A 22,219-nucleotide genomic window follows, 5' to 3' on the forward strand; every position below is an offset into this window, starting at 1 on the left:
ATGTCCAGTATGAGACATACTGATATTATGTATTGCTGTTATGTTGCACTGTTAAGGACACAACATCACTTCTGTAGTTTTGTTGCCAAAAAATGCATAACCTGAGTTTAATTGTGAGAATGCATAAGGTAAACACCAATTAAGGAATATTCTACAAAATAACTCTTTAAAGTATCACAGTCTTAAAAGAGAAAGGACACTGTGGAACTGAGAATGGAAGTACTAAAGAGATAATGACAACTAAGTGCAGCATTATGAGTTTGAATTAGATTGTGGTCTAGATAAAGGTCTAGATAAAAAAACACTGTGTTAACATTGGAAAAGATATTAACATTTAAGGAAACTTGGATGAGGGTTATACCAGAACCCTGCATAATTTTTCAAATTTTAAAAACTTCTGAAATTATTATAAAATAAAAATTAAAAATATTTTAAAGTATTTAAAAATCTATTTTATCTGTTGTTTGGTAGTTTTTTATCCCTAATATTGTTGTGAGTGGCTTTTCTCTTTTCTTAATTAGTTTATAAGTTGTTTTAAAATTTGTATCCCCTCCCCAACAGATTCAGCTTTTTTGTTATTGGTTTCTATTCCTTTTGTTTGATTGTTCTTCTCTCATTTATTACTTAGTACTAATTTTATTATTATTTATTTTGTTATTTATTGACTTTATTTTATTATTGTATTATTTTTAACTCATACGTCCTTTGAATTTATTTTTAGTTACCTTTCTAGCTTCAGTTAGTGAATTCATTACTGTATTAGTTACATAGGACTGCTGTAATAAAGTACCACAAACTGGCTGGCTTAAAAGCATAGAAATTTATTATCTCCCTGTTCTTGAGGCTAGAAGTTTAAGATCAAGGATCATGTTCTCTATGAAACCTCTAGGAAAAGACTAATTTTTCCAGCTTCTTCCAGCTTCTGCTAGCCCTGGCTGTTCCTTGGTCTGTGATAGCATCACTCCAATCTCTGCCTTCACATGGCCTTCTTCCTATATCTGTCTCTTATTCTGTGGTAAGGACACCAGTCATAATGGATTTAGGACCTACCCTACTCCAGTAAGACCACATCTTAACTTGATTACATCTTGCAAAGACCTTATTTCCAAATAAGGCCACATTTACAGGTACCAGGGATTAGGACTTGAACATATTCCTTGGGGAGGGGGTACAATTTAATTACATTTTTTCTTATTTTTTGATACATGCATTTAAAAGCCATACTTCTGTCTCTAAGTAGTGTTTTAGCTGTATCCCACAATTTTAAAAATAAACTTTTGCAGATGTGCAATATGAATAAAGAAAAAAATGTACAGATAATAAGTACAATGCTCTATGAATATTCAGTAATTTAACATACCTGGGTAACAAGTACCCAGAATACACATGAGTGTATTTCTTACACTCTAGAAGCCCCCTTTAACACCTTTCTAGTCACTGCCCACTCAAGAATAGTTAGTATCCTGACTTCTAAAAGCATTGATTAGTTTGGCTTGTTATTTAGCTTTAGGTAAATGGGATCATAGGTCATGTTGTCTTATGCAACTGGCTTCTTCTGTTAAACATTTTGCTTGTGAGATTCATGTTTTACGTGGTGTTGAAAATTATTCACTCCTGTTGTTGTCTAGGATTCCATTTTTTATCCATTCTCCTGTTGACAGGCATTTGGTTAGTTTCCAGTTTTTGGTTAATAGTTGCCGTAAATATTCTGTATATCTCTTTTAATGAACACGTGTATGCATTTCTGTTTTGTATTACCTGGGGGGGAGAATTACTTGGTTACAGAGTTGTCAAATATTTAATTTTAGTCAGTAGTGTCATATAGTTTCCAAAGTTGTATCAATTAACTTTCTCACCAGCAGTGTAAAAGAATTTAAGTCAATTCTTGCCAACAGTTGTTATTTTCTGTCTTTTCCCTTTTAGGAATTCTGGGTGTGTGGTGTTATGTAATTTTGGTTTTAATTGTATTTTTATGACGAAATCGAACGTGTTTTCATAATTGTCATGACCGTTTAAATATCATATTTTGTGAAGTGTCTGTTGAAGTGTTTTGCCCTTTTGTCTATTCTGTTGTTTTCTTTCTGATTTATAGTTCTTTATATATTCTTTTTATAAGTCCATTGCTGGATATATGTGTTATATGTCTCCCGTAAGTGACTGATTTTTTTTTTTTTTTTTTTTAGCTGTACCACGTGGCTTGCAGTATCTTAGTTCCCCGACCAGGGATTGAACCGGGGCCTCAGCAGTGAAAGTGCTGAGTCCTAATCACTGGACCGCTGGGGAATTCCTGGTAAGTTTTTTTTAAAAAAATTATTTATTTATTTATTTATTTATTTATGGCTGTGTTGGGTCTTTGTTTCTGTGCGAGGGCTTTCTCTAGTTGGAGCAAGCGGGGGCCATTCTTCATCGCGGTGCGTGGGCCTCTCACTATTGCGGCCTCTCTTGTTGGGGAGCACAGGCTCCAGACATGCAGGCTCAGTAATTGTGGCTCACGGGCCTAGTTGCTCTGTGGCATGTGGGATCTTCCCAGACCAGGGCTCGAACCCGTGTCCCCTGCATTGGCAGGCAGATTCTCAACCACTGCGCCACCAGGGAAGCCCCTCCTGTAAGATTTTTATATATATTGTTTATAATTGTCATTTGTTCTAAATATTCTAGAATTACAATCTAATTTCCTTAACCCATGGTTTATTTAGGTGGGCATTTCGTTACATGTATGTATAATGTGTATAATAATATGAGTATGCAATGTTCATAATATATATTACACATACATGAAACTAAAATGCTCACCCTAAATAAACCATGGGTTAAGGGAAATACATTTTAACTATAGAATATGTTTATTCCTTGTTCCAAGAGTACTTGAAAAGTTTTTCTTTTTCCTCTCTAGATATATAGACAGATCTCTATAAATAAACAGAGGTGACCTTCTAAAGAGAATCACTTGAAGTGGGAACTATGCCACTAATAATAAATCTTACTCTGTTATTCATATCTCCTTTATCCTTGATTTTGGTAATTTTGGTCTATTAGTTTATAAACAAAGTGTGTTAAAATCTCCCACTGTATGAAATTAAACCCTTTTTTGCTTTATGTTTTTAAGCTGCATTTGTTTGATGCATATGATTTTAATATCTTCTTGGTTATTTCTCTTTATGCAATAGTTGTTTCTTTATGGTTATCTTATTAGGCATATCCTTGTTTAGCTTTATTAGTATCGCTTGCTTTAAATGCTATTTTATTATAATAATAATGTCACTATACCAGATTTTGATGTTGTTTATAATTGTTTTTCTTTCACCATCTCTTTCTTCTTAACCTTCCAAAACATTTTCTCTTAGTTCAATGTCCCTAAGCAGAAAACAGTTGGGTTTTCATTATTTATCCAATCTGACATTTCCTTGAATTAATATCATTGCACTTTAAAAAAAACCAACTTATTTCTACTGTCTTTGGTTTTCAGTTGGCCATGATTTTTCTTAGCTTTTTTTTTTCTTTTCTTTTCATACTTCTTGTAGATTGGATAGGATTTTGTTTATTCCCTTTGATTTCCTCTCTTAGTTTGGAAGCTTTGATTTATGGTTTGTATCTCAGGTCTTTTGGTGATTATTCTTAAACTTATAAGACAATACTTAGATGCCTAACTTTCTTTCTGCTCTCTCTCTCTTCCCTTCTCTCCTCTTAGGTTTTACTTAGTCAAATAATTCAATGACATAGTTTCAAAAGTTAAATAGATTTACAAGGCTTATAATGAAAAGTAACACTTTTGATATGGTCTTTTTAAAAATGTTAAATTCATTGTTTTGGACACTCCATAGACTCTTTTAGTAATCCAAAATTATTATTGCTAGTCAAAAAGAAACAATAATGCCCTTTCATTCTATGAAAAGGAAAATTAAAAACATAGTATGTGAGAGCCTTCAGACACTTTACTCTCATCACCCAAAAATATTTGGGCCTCTAAGACAGTGAAGGTGAAACCATAACTCTCTGGAGACTAAGTCTTAAAGGTAAACTTAGCACTGTGATCTAAGGAGAATGTTTGCATTACTCAGATGTGATAAGGAAATGCATGGCAGGAAGGGAAATCTTCTCAGTTGGATGGCCCAATACAGGCTCTATCTTGGTTTCTGAATATCTTCCAAAGTGAGTCACCAAAGGTGAATTTATTAAGTAGGCACGGTGCTGTACATTGTAGATCTGCCTAAAATGTTGGTGTCTCGATAGCTTATTTCCTTAGTCCTTGAAACAAACAAAAAAATGATCATGAAGAATAAGTGGGTTTTAAGATTTGTGAAAACTGGATGAGAAACAGAAAAGTCAGACATATTCACTTAATTTTAAAAAATTAAATGGCTTTCTTAGAGGACTTCCTGAGTCGGCTAGTTAATGAATTTACACGAAGAATAAAGGAATATGTGTTAATACGTATTTTTATTCTCACTCAAACCTCTGGCACATTACATCTTAGCTGATTGCATTGTCTCTAAATGGCTTGAGGTGGTAATATATGAACAGTCAATAATTTCTGAGCGTTTTCATCTTTGCAATACACATCTAATGAGTTTATGTCTTCATTCTTAATTACTTCAGCAATAGATATTATATGATCCCATGTGAAAAGACATATTTAATTAATATTGCCTCTTAAAGCTTTGTGAGGAAACATTTCTTTGATTTGTCGTATAAATTTATAGGTTCCATCATGGATATCACTCATGCAATAAGTGCCTTGGGAAAAGAGTGCTAAGCAAAGCCACTCAGCGATCTGGTGGCAAACAGGAAGGGAGGCAACAGCTTTAGTTTCAATGTAAGGCCCCAGGGTGGAACACAAAGAATAGACATAGATCATCTCAAGTGTTACCGGATTTATGACAGGTTCTCCTCTTAACCAACAGAATGAAGCAAGAGAGGTGGCAGTGAGACCAAATTCTCTTCTGGTGCATTGAGGGAAAAAAAAGAAAGAACACAGGAGACTGGGATCATCTCCTAAGATTTTGTTATTATCTTTTTTGACGTTTTAAAAACACTTTTTAAGGTTTTTTTTTTTTCTTTTTTGGTTGCACACGTGGGATCTTAGTTCCTGGACCAGGGATCGAACCCACACCCTCTGCAGTGGAAGCACAGAGTCTAAACCACTGGGCCGCCAGGAAAGTCCCTGTGTTTTATTACTGTGGGAAATTTAACAATTAGAAAATAGTTTAAAGTGTAGAGAAAAATCCTAACACCCTGGTATATTCACTGTTGTGGTATATATTTCCTTCCAGTCTTCTTCTTTTTTTAATATGGTTGAGTATCTTACATATATTTATATCTTCAATTTCACTTCACAGTCTTCAGAAATATCACTTTAATGCCTACAAACCATATTGTTTTGATATTGCTTAAAATGATTATTCATTTTCTTCACAATTTCCATTTTTTGACAAAGAGGTAATGGTAGTTCTGTGGGTACTCCTCAAATAGTTATTAGCTGACTAACATTTTCTGCATCTCCATCTCTCCATCTCTAAAATGGGATTCTGAGACACACCTCTTCTTTCTGTTGCTTATTCCATACACACATAAATATCCAAGACAGCCATTGACATTATGTTGAGGTAAAGAGCTTTTCATAAGAGATTCAGGATCCAGAAGGGTAGACCTGGGGTTAATAGTGGACTGAGTTTCATGCATTTTAAATACTGACAAACCCAAATTAGATTCTCAGATAAAATAGCATCAGGTATTAATAGGGACCAAGAGGTTAGAAGTTCCAGGGCCCTGCCAACTTTACCAGCCATCCATGCTATAATTGATTAAAGCATTACAGGGTGATATTTTGCTAAGTGTGTCACAGCATCTCTTCTCGTTAGGTGCTACATTGGCTTGCTGATGTAAAACATGCTGAAATAATTAGATTACTTGCAATCATAGGGAAAATAACGTCTGCCATGGATATGATGTCACAATATTTTAAAGGAAAAAATTCAAGATACCTCTTTCACAGCCTGCAAATTTTCTGTCTCATTCTTATTCTTTGTTCACTCTCTAACTCCTTGCCACTTTGCTAACAGGCAGAAAAGAGTCAGATTTCTCTGGGGTGTCAACTGCGCAATACTTGAATGTGTAGGTAGGGTAGAAGCTGATATGTTTCCCTGGAGGTCTTCAGGGATGGAATATCTATCTGGATATTTATATGGAATATCAGAGTGAGAAAACGTTTTCACGAATCTGTAGATTTTACAACATCACGGTGGGTGCTCTGGGGATCATAGAAGGAACCCTGAATTGGAGACTGTTAGTTTTAGGGTCCCATTTCCTGGCTATGTTGGTTGTCTAATGCCACCAAGCTTCACTTTCTTCATCTGTAAAAATAAGGAAGTTGAATTATGAATTCAACAGCTTCTCCTTGCTTTAGTTTGCTGTCAGAAGAAATTTTCTCTCCTCAAGCTGCCTACAGAAAGAGCAAAAGATCTTGTACGTTAAATCCAAGAGATAGAATCACAGCATAGGAAATTAAGAAAGCTTGGAAGCTGGTGGTGGGTGCATCTGAAAAGGTCTGGTGGTCATTGACTAGTGGGAGTGACTGGAAATTAAGTGACTTGCTTGTTGCTTACTTTTCCCCCCCAGAATGTGAGGTCCCTGAGAGATCGCCTGTCTCATTTTCAGCTAGCTGTCTTTATTGCCTAGAATAGTTCCTGTAACACAAAGGTGTCAGTAAGTATTTTTTAAGGGGCTGAATAGTGAATAGGTTTGCTCAGTAGTAGAAATTTGTAATATGAGATGCAGGTCCATGCAATTACTATTCACAAAGAGGAAAGACATTCTTGGCAAAGTATCCTCACGTTTTAGTTGCCTCATGCCCAAGGATTGAGGTGGAGGTGGGTCTATGTGAAATCTAGTGCTATTTTCTTAATTGATTGAGTGGCAACTGGATTGACTTTCAGGGATACAGTTCAGGTACTAAAAAGACTGGAAATACTAGATTGGTTCTACTCTTCATTTTGAGGTTGCTTACCTAAATAAGCCCTAAATCTTATCATTCACATATCTATCTATGGTAATGTGTAGATTCTGAAACAGCAAAAATAATTTCCGATGGGATTCTCCAGGGTGTCCAGGGTGACTAGGGAGCAATTCCTTTTGGCCTAGGGGAATTGTTTGTCAGGTGTCTCCACACCCCCCGCCCCACTTCTTTACGGTACACTTGGGTAGGAAGTTACTGTGCACAGCCCACACTTAAGGAGTGAAAAGTCATGCTCCACCTCCTTGAGGACAGAGTAATTATATAAATTATTTGGAGTTCTTATGAATTTGAGAAATTTGTTGCTTCTCCCCTAATTTATTTGCTCAACTATTTATATCCATATGAACTCATGGATATTTGTATTATACTTTGAGTTATAATCCAATACTATTTTATTTATATTGCTGCCCAAGTTGTTCCACCATTGTCCATTGGGAGCTCTTTCAGTTGACTCCTTTGTCCCTTTGATATACCCACATCAATGTGGGTTTTTTGTTTTGTTATGCTTTTTAGTTTTTTAGCACATCCTTACTTTCTGCTGTTACAAGATGCTCCAGGCTCATTTTGTATATCTCTTACCCCAGTCCAATAAATCAGTTACTTCTCCAAAGATGTGCAACCTTTAAAAATCGACTTTTTCTTCCTTGAGAATATTTGGGTTCTTATTTTCAGATTTAGCTGTGCTCAGAAACTTTCATTGTTAACTTCTCCGTATGTCAGTCCAGAGGTGCAGGTATTAGAAGAAAGTTTCAGGTTCTGTTAGTAAATAGGAGTTTAGAAATAGACTTGCAATTTCTCTTCTGAGGCTCCTATATCACCAGTGTCAAATGCTGTAGCTTGTTAACAAGAAAGCTACTACCCAGAGAGGTAGTAGAAATGCCAATTAGAGTCAGATCACTTATTTATAAATGTACGAATTCATTTCACGTTTTATCATGGGGCAAAGCATGCCTTGCCCCTTTAACTGTCAAGATTACTGAGCTGAGCAGAACGAATGACATGTTCTCCAAATGACATTTTTGACTTCCACAGCTGCTTGCCTCCTCCCCAAAGGCTCCCACTTCTCCTGAATTCACAGGGGGTGGGCTTTTTTTTTTTATTGCTTTTAAGGATTGTTTTCCATGGAAAGAAGAAAAGATGAGTTTCCCTTGGTTAAGTAATAGGTGTGAAGAGAGCAGTTTATTCACATAAGAAGGATAATTTTAACCCTGGGCAAGTTCTTGAGTTGGTTTATTGAGTGATATTTTTAAAAAGTGGCAAAATATAACACACACCCTTTTCCTAGTCATTCTAGGTCTCAGGCCTGTGAAGGAAGTCTTTCCCTTGGTAATGTGTAGATTCTGAGAGAGCAAAAATAATTTCCGATGGGATTCTCCAGGGTGTCCAGTCTGACTAGGGAGCAATTTGTTTTGGCCTGCAGGAAAATAGTACATTCGGATTCGGGAAAAAGAGAGGCCACCTCTGGCGGCTGCCTCTTTCTTCTGGAGACTCAGATTATTAGCATCCTCTTTTTCGGCTGCGACTGCATCTCAGTGGACTGGCCAGAGGAGATGTAAATCCAGCTCCTCCCCGACTCCAGAATCAGGCAGCAAGTGAATTACTCAACGTGAACTCAATTAACACCACCAATACCTGTCATAGAATCCTGAACAAGATGGACAATTTAGGGGCAGCATTTAGCTACATTTCAAAAATGTGGCAAGGTGAACTAGGAAAAGGGAGCAGGGAAGTTTTATTTCTGGTTTCTACTAAGATACCTGATTGATTTGTCAATAACCATCACAAGTTTTATAGATACTTGGAATAAACTTTAAATATGTGTGTATGTCAGTGTCCCTCCAAAATAAAAGAAAATTGTTCAGAATACCAGAAAGCTGTTGACCCAGATTGGTTGAGATCTGAAAGCTCCGAAATTCACTGTAGTGTCCTTTTTTTTTAAAAAATTCTTTTGCCTGGATGAATCATTTGACATAAACTCAAAAGTTCCTCTCCAGATACAGAATAAAATGCCATTACTATTGGAATTGCTAGTCACCCTTTGATATATTAAACCTCACTTGTTCAATCATATTTATTGCAAGCTGTGAAATAATTACTAGCTATAACCTTGGTTCAGGAGAGTTCAACTTTTCCTTTGAATAGCCCCTTCATTATGTGGGGCTGTGCTTCCAAATTAACCATCCATCAGGGGAAATTTGTGTTGAGGCCAGCTTTCTGGACTTTCTGCCCTGGAGCCCAAATTTACAGGTCTCCTTCGGCTTCAGTTTGGGTAGGTAGATCAGGTGTGATGAGAGGTGGAGGGCTCTCACCATTCCCACTAAGTGATCTCGTGGTTGATTCAGAATGGGGACTCAAATTGCAGGGCTATTAAACTGAAAGGCCTCCTTTACACTTGCCCGTTTCCAGGTAGAGCTTGAAAGATATCCACATTAAAGTTTACTACGTATGAAATGTACATAATGGCGCAAGGCAAAATGTGTGACAGTCTCCTGGCAGGATTCATCAATCATTCCAGACTTTTTTTCAGTAGGAATAAACAGCTCAGCAGGACTCAGTAAGGGTTTACATCCCAGGAATCTTGGTTTAGTAGAAATATATCCTCTGAGATATTTTTTATTAATAGCTCTTTGGGGAGAAAAGGTTGTAAGAAAATTCCCCCTTCTTGGACCATGGATTTATTACTAAAAGTCCATATCAAATCTCTTGATCCATTAAGTACTGTATGTTACTATACATCATAGGTGACTATCTTTGGAGAAACAGTGACATAGTGCATAAGACAGACAATACTTTGTGGATTGAAGCTGTTCAGTACACTTTGCTGCTCCTCATTTTTTTTTTTTTTAACCAAGAGTGATCAGGAAATGGGATGTACCATGCAGTTAGATATTTGGTTAACTGTAAGTATATATTTACTAATATATTTGCTAATATTTTAGCAATTTTCAAAGATTAAAGAACAATGAAATAGTCACACTTAAAATATGCCAAATTTTCACCAGCTAAAATTTTCATTTTTAGCTAAAAGTAGCTAACATTTCTTGAGTGCCCAGTATGTGCTAGACACCCTATTAACTGCTTTAGGTGCATTAGCTCACTGATTGTTCTTCATTTTTCTCTGAGGTAGGCGCACGTATTGGCTTCAGTTTAATGAGTTGATAATTGAGGCTCAGGGAGGTTAAGTGTTTTGCCCAAGGTTTCACAGCTATTCAGTGATGGGGCTAGGATTTGAACCAAGGCAGGCTGCCTGTCCTCTAAACTGCCTGCCAAATAATGTAAAGTGCTACTGTGGTCTAGTCTAACCTCTTCTAATATTCCAGATGTAGGCCAGCTTTAAGACACCAGAATGGGAACTCTCTGAATCTCAAGATAGTCCTTTGTTATAAAAAAGCATTTTCCTTTATTATATAAAAATCTCAATTCTTGTAGCTTTTTTATCCACTGCTTCTGATTTTATCCCTAGTATATATCAAAGCACTTTAGGAACTGGAGAGTCTTGTTCAGGCATTGAGTGTTTTTATTTTAATTATTATTATATGAAAGGTGAATCCCGCTTCTGTGTGGTAGCCCTGCATGTATTTAAAGGCAACTGTTATGACCCTTCAGCCCCATCCACCACTTTTTCAGGCTGAACATCATCAGTCGCTACAAGTATCTTTCATAGAAAATAATAATGATCATAATTATAATTCCGGTGGCTTGTGCCAAGCACTTAGATAAGTATGAATCTACTGAGTCCTCATGGGAACCCTGTAATATTTTTCCATTTTATAGATGCAACAACTGAAGCTCAAATCAATTAGGTTACATATTCAGGCCTTGTAGATGGCAGATGAATTTCAAACCTGAGTCCATCGGACTCCAAAGCCTTTGCTCCTACCATGATGCTCTTGGTGGCAACCCTTCTAAGGCTTTTCTATTGTTGAGCTCCAGAATCCATTGTTAGGCGTAGGACCAGGTAGCCACCCTGTGATCTCCTTTTCCTTCCTGATTACTGGTCCCAGAGCCCCAGTCGCCTCACTTCTCACCTGGATAACTACCCATATTTACTCTTTCTTTTGTGGGGGCTTCTGTCAAAGTGGCTGCAGAATGGATTCCAGTCGCCTAGCCCCGATTCCTTTTCTTTATCATTCCTTACAGGGGTTCCAATGGAAAATCAAAATGATGCAAAAATATCCTATGTGGGTAGCTTCTAGCCAGTCTTTCATCTGGGAATATGGTGACCAACTCATCCCAGTTTGCCTGGGACTTTTCCAGTTTCAGCACTGAAAGACCCACATCCCAGGACCTCTTCAGTCCTGGGCAAACCAGTATGTTTTTAGTCACCTTAACTGGGAGGGTAAATGGACAAGCTCTAAGCATAAAGGGTCTTTGGATGGGCTTGGGACAGGAGGGGAGTGTAAATGAACCTCCTAAAATTGAACACAAAATTTTGTATTGATTAGAGAGTCACAATCATGCCGCCAGGTAAATGGCAGAGACAGCTTTCAAACCCATGCCAATGCTAAGTCCAAGTTAGACATAGTTGTGCCCTTACCAAACACTGGCCCTAGGGTGAGTTCTCCTAGAAAAGTGCAAGTGGCGTGGGCCTAAATATCCTTGAGTTACTAAAATTTGTATGTAAGAAGAGATTCCCAGAATGTAGCATTTCAGGCATAGTCTGAATAATGTAAACTAAGACTTCTAAATCTGTTCTTCTAGATACTGTATCAATATAGCCTTAAGATACAGTCATAGCTTTGGGGAGGCAGAGACATCATTCCTGACTCTAGATTTCATTTAACACCCAAGTTTTCTCACTTGAACTAACGTTAATCTGGGTTCCTGCCATTTGTATTTTTTTCTCCCTCTATTATTTTTGGGTGCCTGACAATACTCTTATAATTATTTCAGATTTCTGAATGTTAGTTTGTATTCTAGATTTTCCTGTGGTTAACATCTATCTATGCATGTAAGCTAAGTGCCTAGTGACGCCTCAAAAATAACAGTGTTACAGATAGAAAACAATTGCATGTTCACTGAAACTATAGATAATTGCCTGGTTTGGAAGCTTCTTGCCTTTTGGAATATGACAACTGCAAATAAAACTTAATGTGAATACCTTAGAAGTTCTATTTTGCCATCAGGGAACATTGATTTCTTTCTTGCTACAGTAATAGTGGTTAAACTATCTGGTTATCTAACCTATTTCAACCAGAAAAAGAATAACAAGACAGTGAGCTCAAGTATACACACGTGAGTATCACTGAGAACGATTTCTCACAAATAGTGTTTTATGTAGGTAAGAATTCAGTTAAACACTTTACGTATGTTACCTTATTTGATCTTCACAACAAACCTATAGTGATCATTAACATTTACTGAGTGCTTACTATGAGTCGAGCACTGTTTTTAGTACCTAACTTGTATTATCTCATTTAATGATGGCAATATCCCTAGGAGGAAAAGTTGGGAATACTTTCTAAACCTGGCCAAAGGTGGCTTAAACTGGTGAAATTACTTATTGTTTGCTCTACAGGAAATCTCAAAGCAGGCCTTACCAGTGCTCAGTAATGTCCCAAAGGACTCAGTCTCCTTTGATACTTTCAATTCTGACAACTTCAGTGAGTCATCAGTGTATTGAAAGATGGCTGCAACAGCCCCAAGCATCACATCTTCATAGAAAAACACCCAAAGCGGGAAACGAGAGGAAGTGGCAAAGGACCTCTTCTCTGTACTGTTCTTTAATTCTCAGGGAGGAAAATCCTTCCTAGATGACCCCAGAAGATTCCCTTTTTCAACTCATTACTTAGAATTAGGTCATACCATCATGCTCACCTTCCAGGGAAGCTGGCAAAGTGAATTTGAGGCAAAGAAAAATGAAGTTGCCTTGATTGGCTTAGAACAGTGGTTCTCAAACATTTTGGTCTCAGGACCTGTTTTCACTATTAAAAACAGAGAGCTTTTTTTTATATGAGTTATATCTATTGATATTTACCATATTAGAAATTAAAATTGATAAATGAAAAAGATTAAGGTGTTAACAATAACAAGAAACAAAATGCATATTAATATTAAAATATTTTTACTTAAAAATGTTTTCCAAAAAAATTAGCAAGAAGAGTGGTATTGCTTTATGTTTTTGTAAATATCTTTAATGTCTGGCTTAACAGAAGACACCTGGGTTCTTCTAGCTCCTTCTATTCAATCTGTTGTGATAAGTTGCTTTAGTTGAAGTATATGAGGGAAATCCAGTCTCACAAAGGTATTTAGTTGGAAAAGTTAGGATATTTTTAAAAACTCTTTTTAGATAAGCGTGGGTATTCTTTATTGACACTCCCCAAACTCACCAAGTGGAAGTATTTTAAGGTTCCTTGCAATGTGAAATCTGAAACCATATCAGTAAACATTTTGAATTCTGTTTCATTAAAATTCATTGGTCTCTTTTGTAATTTGAAGGGACCTTTTACCCACCTTTTATGACTTTGTAACCTCATGTATTGGTCATTTGGAAAATATTGGTTTATTGAGTTATGCAGATTTTCCAAATGTTATATTTTATTAAACAATGTAAAAATCATATTCATCAATATCACCATTGATATCATCACAAATCTTTACATATTGGGAAGTTGTCAAATCTTTCCGTGGCATATACAAATTTTCCAAAATTCTAATTTTCACTTGAAAGCTCAGTTTTCGTTATTGGCAGCAAATACTATCAGTTGTTTTCCTTGAAGTGTGAGGTTTATATTGTCTGCCAAATACCTAAGTCTGGATAACCATGTTTTTTTAGTTGTTATTTTAAGTAAAAATGATGTTCCATGATAAAAAGTGGTTAGTTCAGCCTATAACTCAGAGCTTTGCACAGGTTGCCTTTCCTTGAGACATAGTCCTTCAGTATGCCCAGAAATGCCCAGAGATGCTTCATGTGTGCTTCTCATTTCATCACACACAATTAAAAGATGTGTATTCAAAGGTCAGGATTTAATTGAATTACTTCTAATTCATTAGTAATTTTACTCTTCCATCAAGGATTCTTTTAAGTGAAACTGGCTTTTTTTTTTATGGTAGTATATGGCTACCATGCAGTTTGCTGCCCCTGCCTTAATTCATTCTAGAATACCAGCAGTTTTACCCACCATTGCTTTCACCACAGTGAAAAAGGTAAATAATGTCTTAGTATTCTTATGAAAATAGTTTATTTCTTTTTTTAAAATATTTTCTTGGCCGTGCCACACGGCATGTGGGATCTTAGCTCCCCGACCAGGGATCGAACCCGTGCCCCTTGCATTGGAAGTGCAGAGTCTTAACTACTGGACTGCTAGGGAAGTCTGAAAATAGTTTATTTCTTGCAGACTCCCTGAAACGGTCTCAGGGACCCCAAGGGTCTGTGGACCACACTTTGAAAACTGCTGTTTTGGACCATTAATAATTCATCTCCTGAAGCTGGACAGATAGCTGAGCAAACAAAATCAAGGTTTTATTAGCAGTGAAGAGAGAAGAATGCCTGTTGTATAGACACCACTGCATGCAAGACAAGTCTGAGTTCTGAGGCAGCAGGCCTGGGACTTGACTACAGGGTTGCCTGGCTCCTCAGCATTGGCTTTTAATCACTCTTTTTTCTTATCTGCCTCCCAGGAAGTATTGTTAATGCCCAGCCCGGAAAGCTAGTCTGATCCTGCTGTTCTTCAGTTCCTCCCCGCCCCTTTCATGGAATTCATGCCCTCCACTATGTCTGTAGGACATTTCTCCAACTTCTATCCTTCAGCTTTAGCTACACCCAACTCATTCATTCTCTAGTTACATGCTACCCCTTGCTGTTCCCATTGTTCTCCAATCACAGAGCAGCACGTGCCTCCATCACTGCCTGCTGAAACCCCACCAAGACCATATACCACCTCCTTCCTGAAGGTTTCCCAGTTCTTCCATCAAAATTAATCTGTCTTCTGTGACCTCATATTATTATAACGTTGACTGCACCTTGCTGTGTGTTGCATAGAGTTGTGTCCATGCCTGTTTCTCCTGCTAAATTTCAATTTCATTAAGGTTGGGGCCCACAGTTTTCTTCATCTTTATGTATTAGATTGTTTCTAGCACAGGTCATGGGCATCTCATGGATGTTCACAACTGTCGGTTGGGTGGAATTTCACCCACAAAATGTTCTGATAGAGCATGAGGCATACTACTGAATGCCTGAAACGATCTATCCTTTCATTGGCTAGACATAACAGAGGACAGTTAGGATTGGTTTTGATACATATTCACCACTAACTTGACATATTTTTAGTCTTCTGAGAGTTGCTTCATAATCAGATGTAAGTGGAGAAACATAAATGCCACCTCTTTGATTTTATTTTTATTTTTCTGTTTTCTTTAACATGTTTTATTTCCTTCATACCAATGTGCATGATGAAATGAGAGATCATTTTTGGATATGAATTCTTCCCTGACTCAAAGTCTTTGAGGTGGTTGATATGAAAATTTGGTACAGGTGTGTGATTCTTCCACTAATTTAAGCTACTTTATCAAACAATGCTCATGCAAATGAAAAACTCTGGATTAAATTTTTTCAAGTTACTAAAATAAAAGTGCGTGAAAAATAAAGCTCTATCTAGACTATTCCTCCTAAAGGCTAGGTGATGAGCCTCAGTGAATGACTTGCAAACCTACAGTAGTATAGTTGGAAAACGGAGGTGACAGGGCTTGTTCCGCCATGACTCTGAAGGCATTTATCAAATGCCCCTTTAAGGAGAACTTCTCACTCTGAGATGTTATACCAGGGACTCTGTAGAAGAAGGAAAAATCTGTGATTCAGGGAGTGGTAAACTTGATTTTAGTCAGGTTTATTGAGTTATAATTTACATACAGTAAAAGTCATTCTTGTCAGGGTACAGTTCTATGAGTTTTGACAAACGCTTATAGTTGTGTCACCACCACATTCAAGAAACAGAAGCAGCACTGCCATTCCCTCCAAATGCTCTCTCTTCCTCCTTTGTACTTAACCTCTTGTCCACCCCAGCCCTGCATGCACACTTATCCTTTTTTTGTCTCTATAATTTTGCCTTTTCCAGAGTGTCATATAGATGAGATCATACAGTGCACAGATTTTTGTGTCTAGCTTCTGTCACCTAGCACAATGCACTTAAGTTCATCTATGTTGAAGGAGGTATTGGTAGTTGGTACTTTTTATTGCTGAGTAGTATGGCATTGTTTACTTATACCATAGTTTATTTTTGACCAACTGAAGGACATGTGTTTTTAGTTTTGGAGGATTATGAATAAAACCACTATAAACATTTGTGTACATGTCTTTGCGTGAATGTAAGTTTTTATTTCACTTGGGTGAATGCCAAGTCAATTTGGAGTGGGATTGTTGGGTTATATGGTATCTTTAGGTTATATGTATTTTTATAAGAAAAAATATATATTCTTATAGAAAAAATATTTCCCCTGAGAAAATTATGACTATTCATGGTTATTGAGGTGAGCAGAGTCATGAATCACCTAAAACAATACATGATAACGTTATTGTTGTTTGGTTTGAATACACAATGTGTGGTATCTTTGTAGCAGATTCAACTTCCTAATTACATTTGCTCTGAGCTGATGTTTAAATGAGTCAGTGTTCCCTGGGCACACACCAGTGTTGCAACCAAGCAGAAGGCTGCAGGTCAGAGAGGGGACAACCAACTGAGGATATCATTGTGGCCACAGATAATCCACAAAGTGGATAACAAGCATGCAGACAAGCAGTTGATGCCTACAATATTCTAATAGTTACATTGACAATTGCCCTGTTTTGCTCGTGCAGGATATTGAGTTTTTATTCTCAGAGTGCAGTATAAGTCAGGATCATCCCCATTCCTTAAAGTGAAAATAGAAAATTTGATTTTCCCCAAAAGGCCTATCCCAACTTCCACCTCATCCAAGTCAATCGGCAACTGTCCATCGAGTGCCCACTCTCTTTTTCTCTACTCTTTGATGCTTGCCGGGGGAAGAGTTTGGCATGTGAAAAATTGTGTTTGTCCTTTGGAAGCCTTACTTAATTTGTTCAGGGAAATGAGGTTTGTATAAGAAGAAACAGTGATAATCAGATAATCTGTTACTGTGAGCTAAAGTGGACAAGAGGATGGGTGTTTTAGGAGCACAGAGAAAGGAAGACTCATGTGATAGGGCAGGACAGTTAGGAAAGGCACAACAGAAGGGATGCGTACTGGGAGGCAAGTCTATTACAATGATCTCCATGAAGGTTGGGACCTCCTTGTCTCTGTTGTGTCCCCAGTGTGGGATATGGCCCTTGCATGAGCAGATATTTATCAAATACATGATAGGTAGGAGGTTTTCTTTTGTGCCTCATATTTTATTATATTTATTTTTTGCAAATTATAAGAGTGGTACATGCTCATTGCAAAACCATCAAGCATTATGGATTTAAACAGGGAAAGCCTGTAATATAATTTGTGTCTTATCCTTGAGATAGCCCCTGGTAAGTTTGATGTTTATTCCGTAATTCTTCACATGCACACCTACGCTCACACACTCACAGCTGTACTATTCTGCTACTTGCTTTTATCACATATTCTTCTAGCTCAGCATAGAGTTCTATTTCATTTTTTTTGTTTGTTTGTTTTTGTTTTTGTGGTATGCGGGCCTCTCACTGTCGTGGCCTCTCCCGTTGCGGAGCACAGGCTCCGGACGCATGTATCAATTTACATTCCCACCAACAGTGCAAGAGGCTTCCCTTTCCTTCACACCCTCTCCAGCATTTACTGTTTGTAGATTTTTTGATGATGGCCATCCTGACCCGTATGAGGTGATACCTCATTGTAGTTTTGATTTGCATTTCTCTAATGATTAGTGATGTTGAGCATCCTTTCATGTGTTTGTTGGCAATCTGTATATCTTCTTTGGAAAAATGTCTATTTAGGTCTTCTGCCCATTTTTGGATTGGGTTGTTTGTTTTTTTGATATTGAACTGCATGAGTTGCTTGTATATTTTGGAGATTAATCCTTTGTCAGTTGCTTCATTTGCAAATATTTTCTCCCATTCTGAGGGTTGTCTTTTCATCTTGTTTATGGTTTCCTCTGCTGTGCAAAAGCTTTTAAGTTTCATTAGGTCCCATTTGTTTATTTTTGTTTTTATTTCCATTTCTCTAGGAGGTGGATCAAAAAGGAGCCTCCTGTGATTTATGTCATAGAGTGTTCTGCCTATGATTTCCTCTAAGAGTTTGATAGTGTCTGGCCTTAAATTTAGGTCTTTAATCCATTTTGAGTTTATTTCTGTGTATGGTGTTAGGGAGTGTTCTAATTTCATTCTTTTACATGTAGCTGTCCAGTTTTCCCAGCACCACTTATTGAAGAGACTGTCTTTTCTCCATTGTATATTCTTGCCTCCTTTATCAAACATAAGGTGACCATATGTGCATGGGTTTATCTCTGAGGTTTTCTATCCTGTTCCATTGATCTATATTTCTGTGCCAGTACCAAGCTGTCTTGATTACTGTAGCTTTGTAGTATGGTCTGAAGTCAGGGAGTCTGAGTCCTCCAGCTCCGTTTTTCTTTCTCAAGATTGCTTTGGCTATTCGGGGTCTTTTGTGTTTCCATACAAATTATGAAGTTTTTTGTTCTAGTTCTGTGAAAAATGCCAGTAGTTTGGTAGTTTGATAGGGACTGCATTGAATCTATAGATTGCTTTGGGTACTATAGTCATTTTTACAATATTGATTCTTCCAATCCAAGAACATGGCATATCTCTCCATCTGTTTGCATCAGCTTTAATTTCTTTCATCAGTATCTTATACTTTTGTGCATACAGGTCTTTTGTCTCCTTAGGTAGGTTTATTCCTAGGTATTTTATTCTTTTGTTGCAATGGTAAATGTGAGTGTTTCCTTAATTTCTCTTTCATATTTTTATTCACTGGTGTATAGGAATGCAAGAGATTTCTGTGCATTAATTTTGTATCCTGCTACTTTACCAAATTCATTGACTAGCTCTAGTAGTTTTCTGGTAACATCTTTAGGATTCTCTATGTATAGTATCATGTCATCTGCAAACATTTCTGCCCATTTTTAAATCACATTTTTTTGATATTAAGTTGTACGAGCTGTTCATGGTTTTTGAATATTAACCCTTTATTGCTCATATCATTTTCAAATATTTTCTCCCATTCATTAGGTTGTTTTTTCATTTTGTTGATGGTTTTCTATGCTGTGTAAAAACCTTTAAGTTTTATTACATCCCATTTGTTTATTTTTGTTTTTATGTCTTTTGCCTTAGGATACAGATCCTATATATATATAGTTATGTCAAAGTGTACTGCCTATGTTCTCTTTTAGGAGTTTTATGGTTTCAAGTCTTACATTTAGGACTTTAATCCATTTTTAGTTTGCTTTTTGTATATCATGTGAGGAAATGTTCTAACCTCATTCTTTTACATGTAGCTGTCCAGTTTTCCCAGCACCACTTATTGAATAGACTGTCTCCATTGTATATCCTTGCTTCCTTTGTTGTAGATTAATTGACCATAGGTGTGTGTGTTTATTTCTGGGCTCCCTAGTCTGTTCCATTGATCTGTGTGTCTGTTTTTGTAACAGTATCATACTGTTTTGATTACTGTAGCTTTGTAGTTTAGTCTGAAGTCAAGGAGCATTGATACCTCCAGCTTTGTTCTTTTTTCTCAAGATTGCTTTGGCAATTGGGGATCTTTTGTGATCCTATATAAATTTTAGGATTACTTGAAGTAGTTAAGTGAAAATATCATGGGCATTTTCATAGAGATTGCATTAAATCTGTAGATTGCTTTGGGTAGTATGGCCATTTTAACAACATTAATTCTTCCAACCCAAGAACATAGGATATCTTTCCATTTTTTTGTATCATCTTCAATTTCCTTCATCAGTGTTTCATAATTTTCAAAGTATAGGTCATTCACCTCTTTGGTTAAGTTTATTCATAGGTATTTTATTCTTTTTGATGAGATTTTAAACAGGATTTTTTTTTTTTTTGCTTTTTCTTTCTGATAGTTCATTATCTGTGTATAGGAAAGCAACAGATTTCTATATATTAATCTTGTATCCTGCAAATTTACTGAATTCATTTATTAGTTCTAATAGTTTTATGATGGAGACTTTAGGGTTTTCTATATAAAGTACCATGTCACCTGAAATTCTGCCATTTGCAACAATGTGGTTGGACTTAGAAAGTATCATGCTTAGCGGAATAAGTCAGACAAAGACAAATACTGTATATTATCCCTTACATGTGGAATCTAAAAAATAAAACAAATGAATGTATATAACAAAACAGAAACAGACTCACAGACATAGAAAACTAACTAGTGGTTGCCAGCGGAGAGAGGGAACGGGGAGGGGCAAAATAAGGGTATGGGATTAATAGATACAAACTACTATGTATAAAATAGATAAGCAACAGGGACATATTGTAAACCACAGGGAACTATAGCCATTATTTTGTAAGAACTTTAAATGGATTATAATCTGTAAAAATATTGAAGCAGTATTCTGCACACCTGAAACTAATATAATACTTTAAATGACTATACTTCAATTAAAAAAAACAAAATATTTAGGAAAGGACACCATCAGAAAAGTGAAAAGACAACCCACGAAATGGGAGAAAATATTTGCAAATAACATATCTGACAAGAAATATATATCTATAACATATAAAAACTACTATAAATGCAACAATTAAAAGATAATAACATAATTTTTAAATGGCCAACATATCTAAACAGATTTTTTTCCAAATAAGATTACAAATGGCCAATAAGGACTAATATTGTTAGTTATTAGGGAATTGCAAATCAAAACCACTATGATATACCATTTCATACCCACTAGGATAGCTATAATCAAAACAACAGGTAATAACATAATAATAACAGGTAATAATAAGTTTTGATAAAGACATGGAGAAATTGGAACTTTCATGTATTGCTGGTAAGAATGTAAAAATGGTACAGCTGCTATGGAAAACAGTTTTGAGTTCCTTAAAAAGTTAAACGTGTTACCATACAAGCCAGAAATTCCACTCCTAAGTATATACATAAGGGAAATAAAAACTATGTCCACACAGAAACTTGTATACACATGTGCATAACAGTATCATTCATAATAGTGAAAAACTGGAAACAACCTAAGTGTCCAACTGATGAATGGAAAAAAAAATTGGAGTATGTCCATACAATGGAATATTACTAAGCAGTAAAAAAAAATCAAGTACTGATACATGCTACAACATGAGTGAACCCTAAAAATTATCAAGTGAAATAAGCCAGTCACAAAGACCATGTACTGTGTGATTCCATTTATGTGAAATATCCCGAATAGGCAAATCCACAGAAACAGAAAGCATATTAATGTCGTTACCTGTGGCTGGGGGTGGCAGAGGGCAGGAAGGGGTAGTGACTGTTAATGAGTATGGGATCCCTTTTTTTTAAGACTTTATTTTTTTAGAATAGTTTTAGGTTTAAGAAGGTTCAGAAATTTCCCATATATCCCATCTTCATGCATGCACACCTTCCTCCATTATCACCAACCCCTACCAGAGTGGTATCTTTGATGTACACTTATTATAATTGATGAACCTACATTAACACATCATTAACACCTGGAGTCCATAGTTTATATTATGGTTTACTCTTGGTGTTGTACATTCTATGGTTTGGATAAAGGTATAATGACATATACCCATCATTATAGTATCGTACAGAGTATTATCACCACCTTAAAAGTCCTGTGCTCCATGCCTCCCTCCCTGCCCTCCACGCAGCCCCTGAAGCCATTGATCCTTTTACTGCCTCCATAGTTTTGCCTTTTCCAGAATGTAATCTGGTTGGAATCACATAGTGTGCAGCCTTTTCAGACTGAATTCTTTCACTTGACAACATGCACTTAAGGTTCCTCCATGTCTTTTTATGGCTTGATAGCTCATTACTTTTTAGTACTGAATAATATTCCGTTGTCTGGATGTGCCAGAGTTAATTTATCCATTCACCTACTGAAGGACATCTTTGTTGCTTCCAATTTTGGCAATCATAAATAAAGTGAGAATAAATATCCATGTGCAGGTTTCTGTGTAGATGTGTTTTCAGCTCCTTTGGATAAATACCAAGGAACAAAATCACTGGGTCGTATGGTAAGAATATGTTCAGTTTTGTAAGAAATCACCAAAAGTGTATTCCCACCAGCAATCAGTGAGAG

At 36.5% G+C, this 22,219-nt stretch overlaps 1 long non-coding RNA gene across 1 annotated transcript in view; it reads left to right on the forward strand.

The window, feature by feature from the left end:
- LOC307178367 overlaps positions 1-22,219 on the forward strand; it is a 485,088-nt gene that overhangs the window by 199,000 nt on the left and 263,869 nt on the right. The window contains exon 3 of the long non-coding RNA XR_013825184.1: positions 2,184-2,290. This is a non-coding gene — a long non-coding RNA (uncharacterized lncRNA). The remainder of the gene's footprint in view (positions 1-2,183; positions 2,291-22,219) is intronic.

This window comes from Stenella coeruleoalba, assembly GCF_951394435.1.
Source record: "Stenella coeruleoalba genome assembly, chromosome: 20".
Lineage (NCBI taxonomy): Eukaryota > Metazoa > Chordata > Mammalia > Artiodactyla > Delphinidae > Stenella > Stenella coeruleoalba.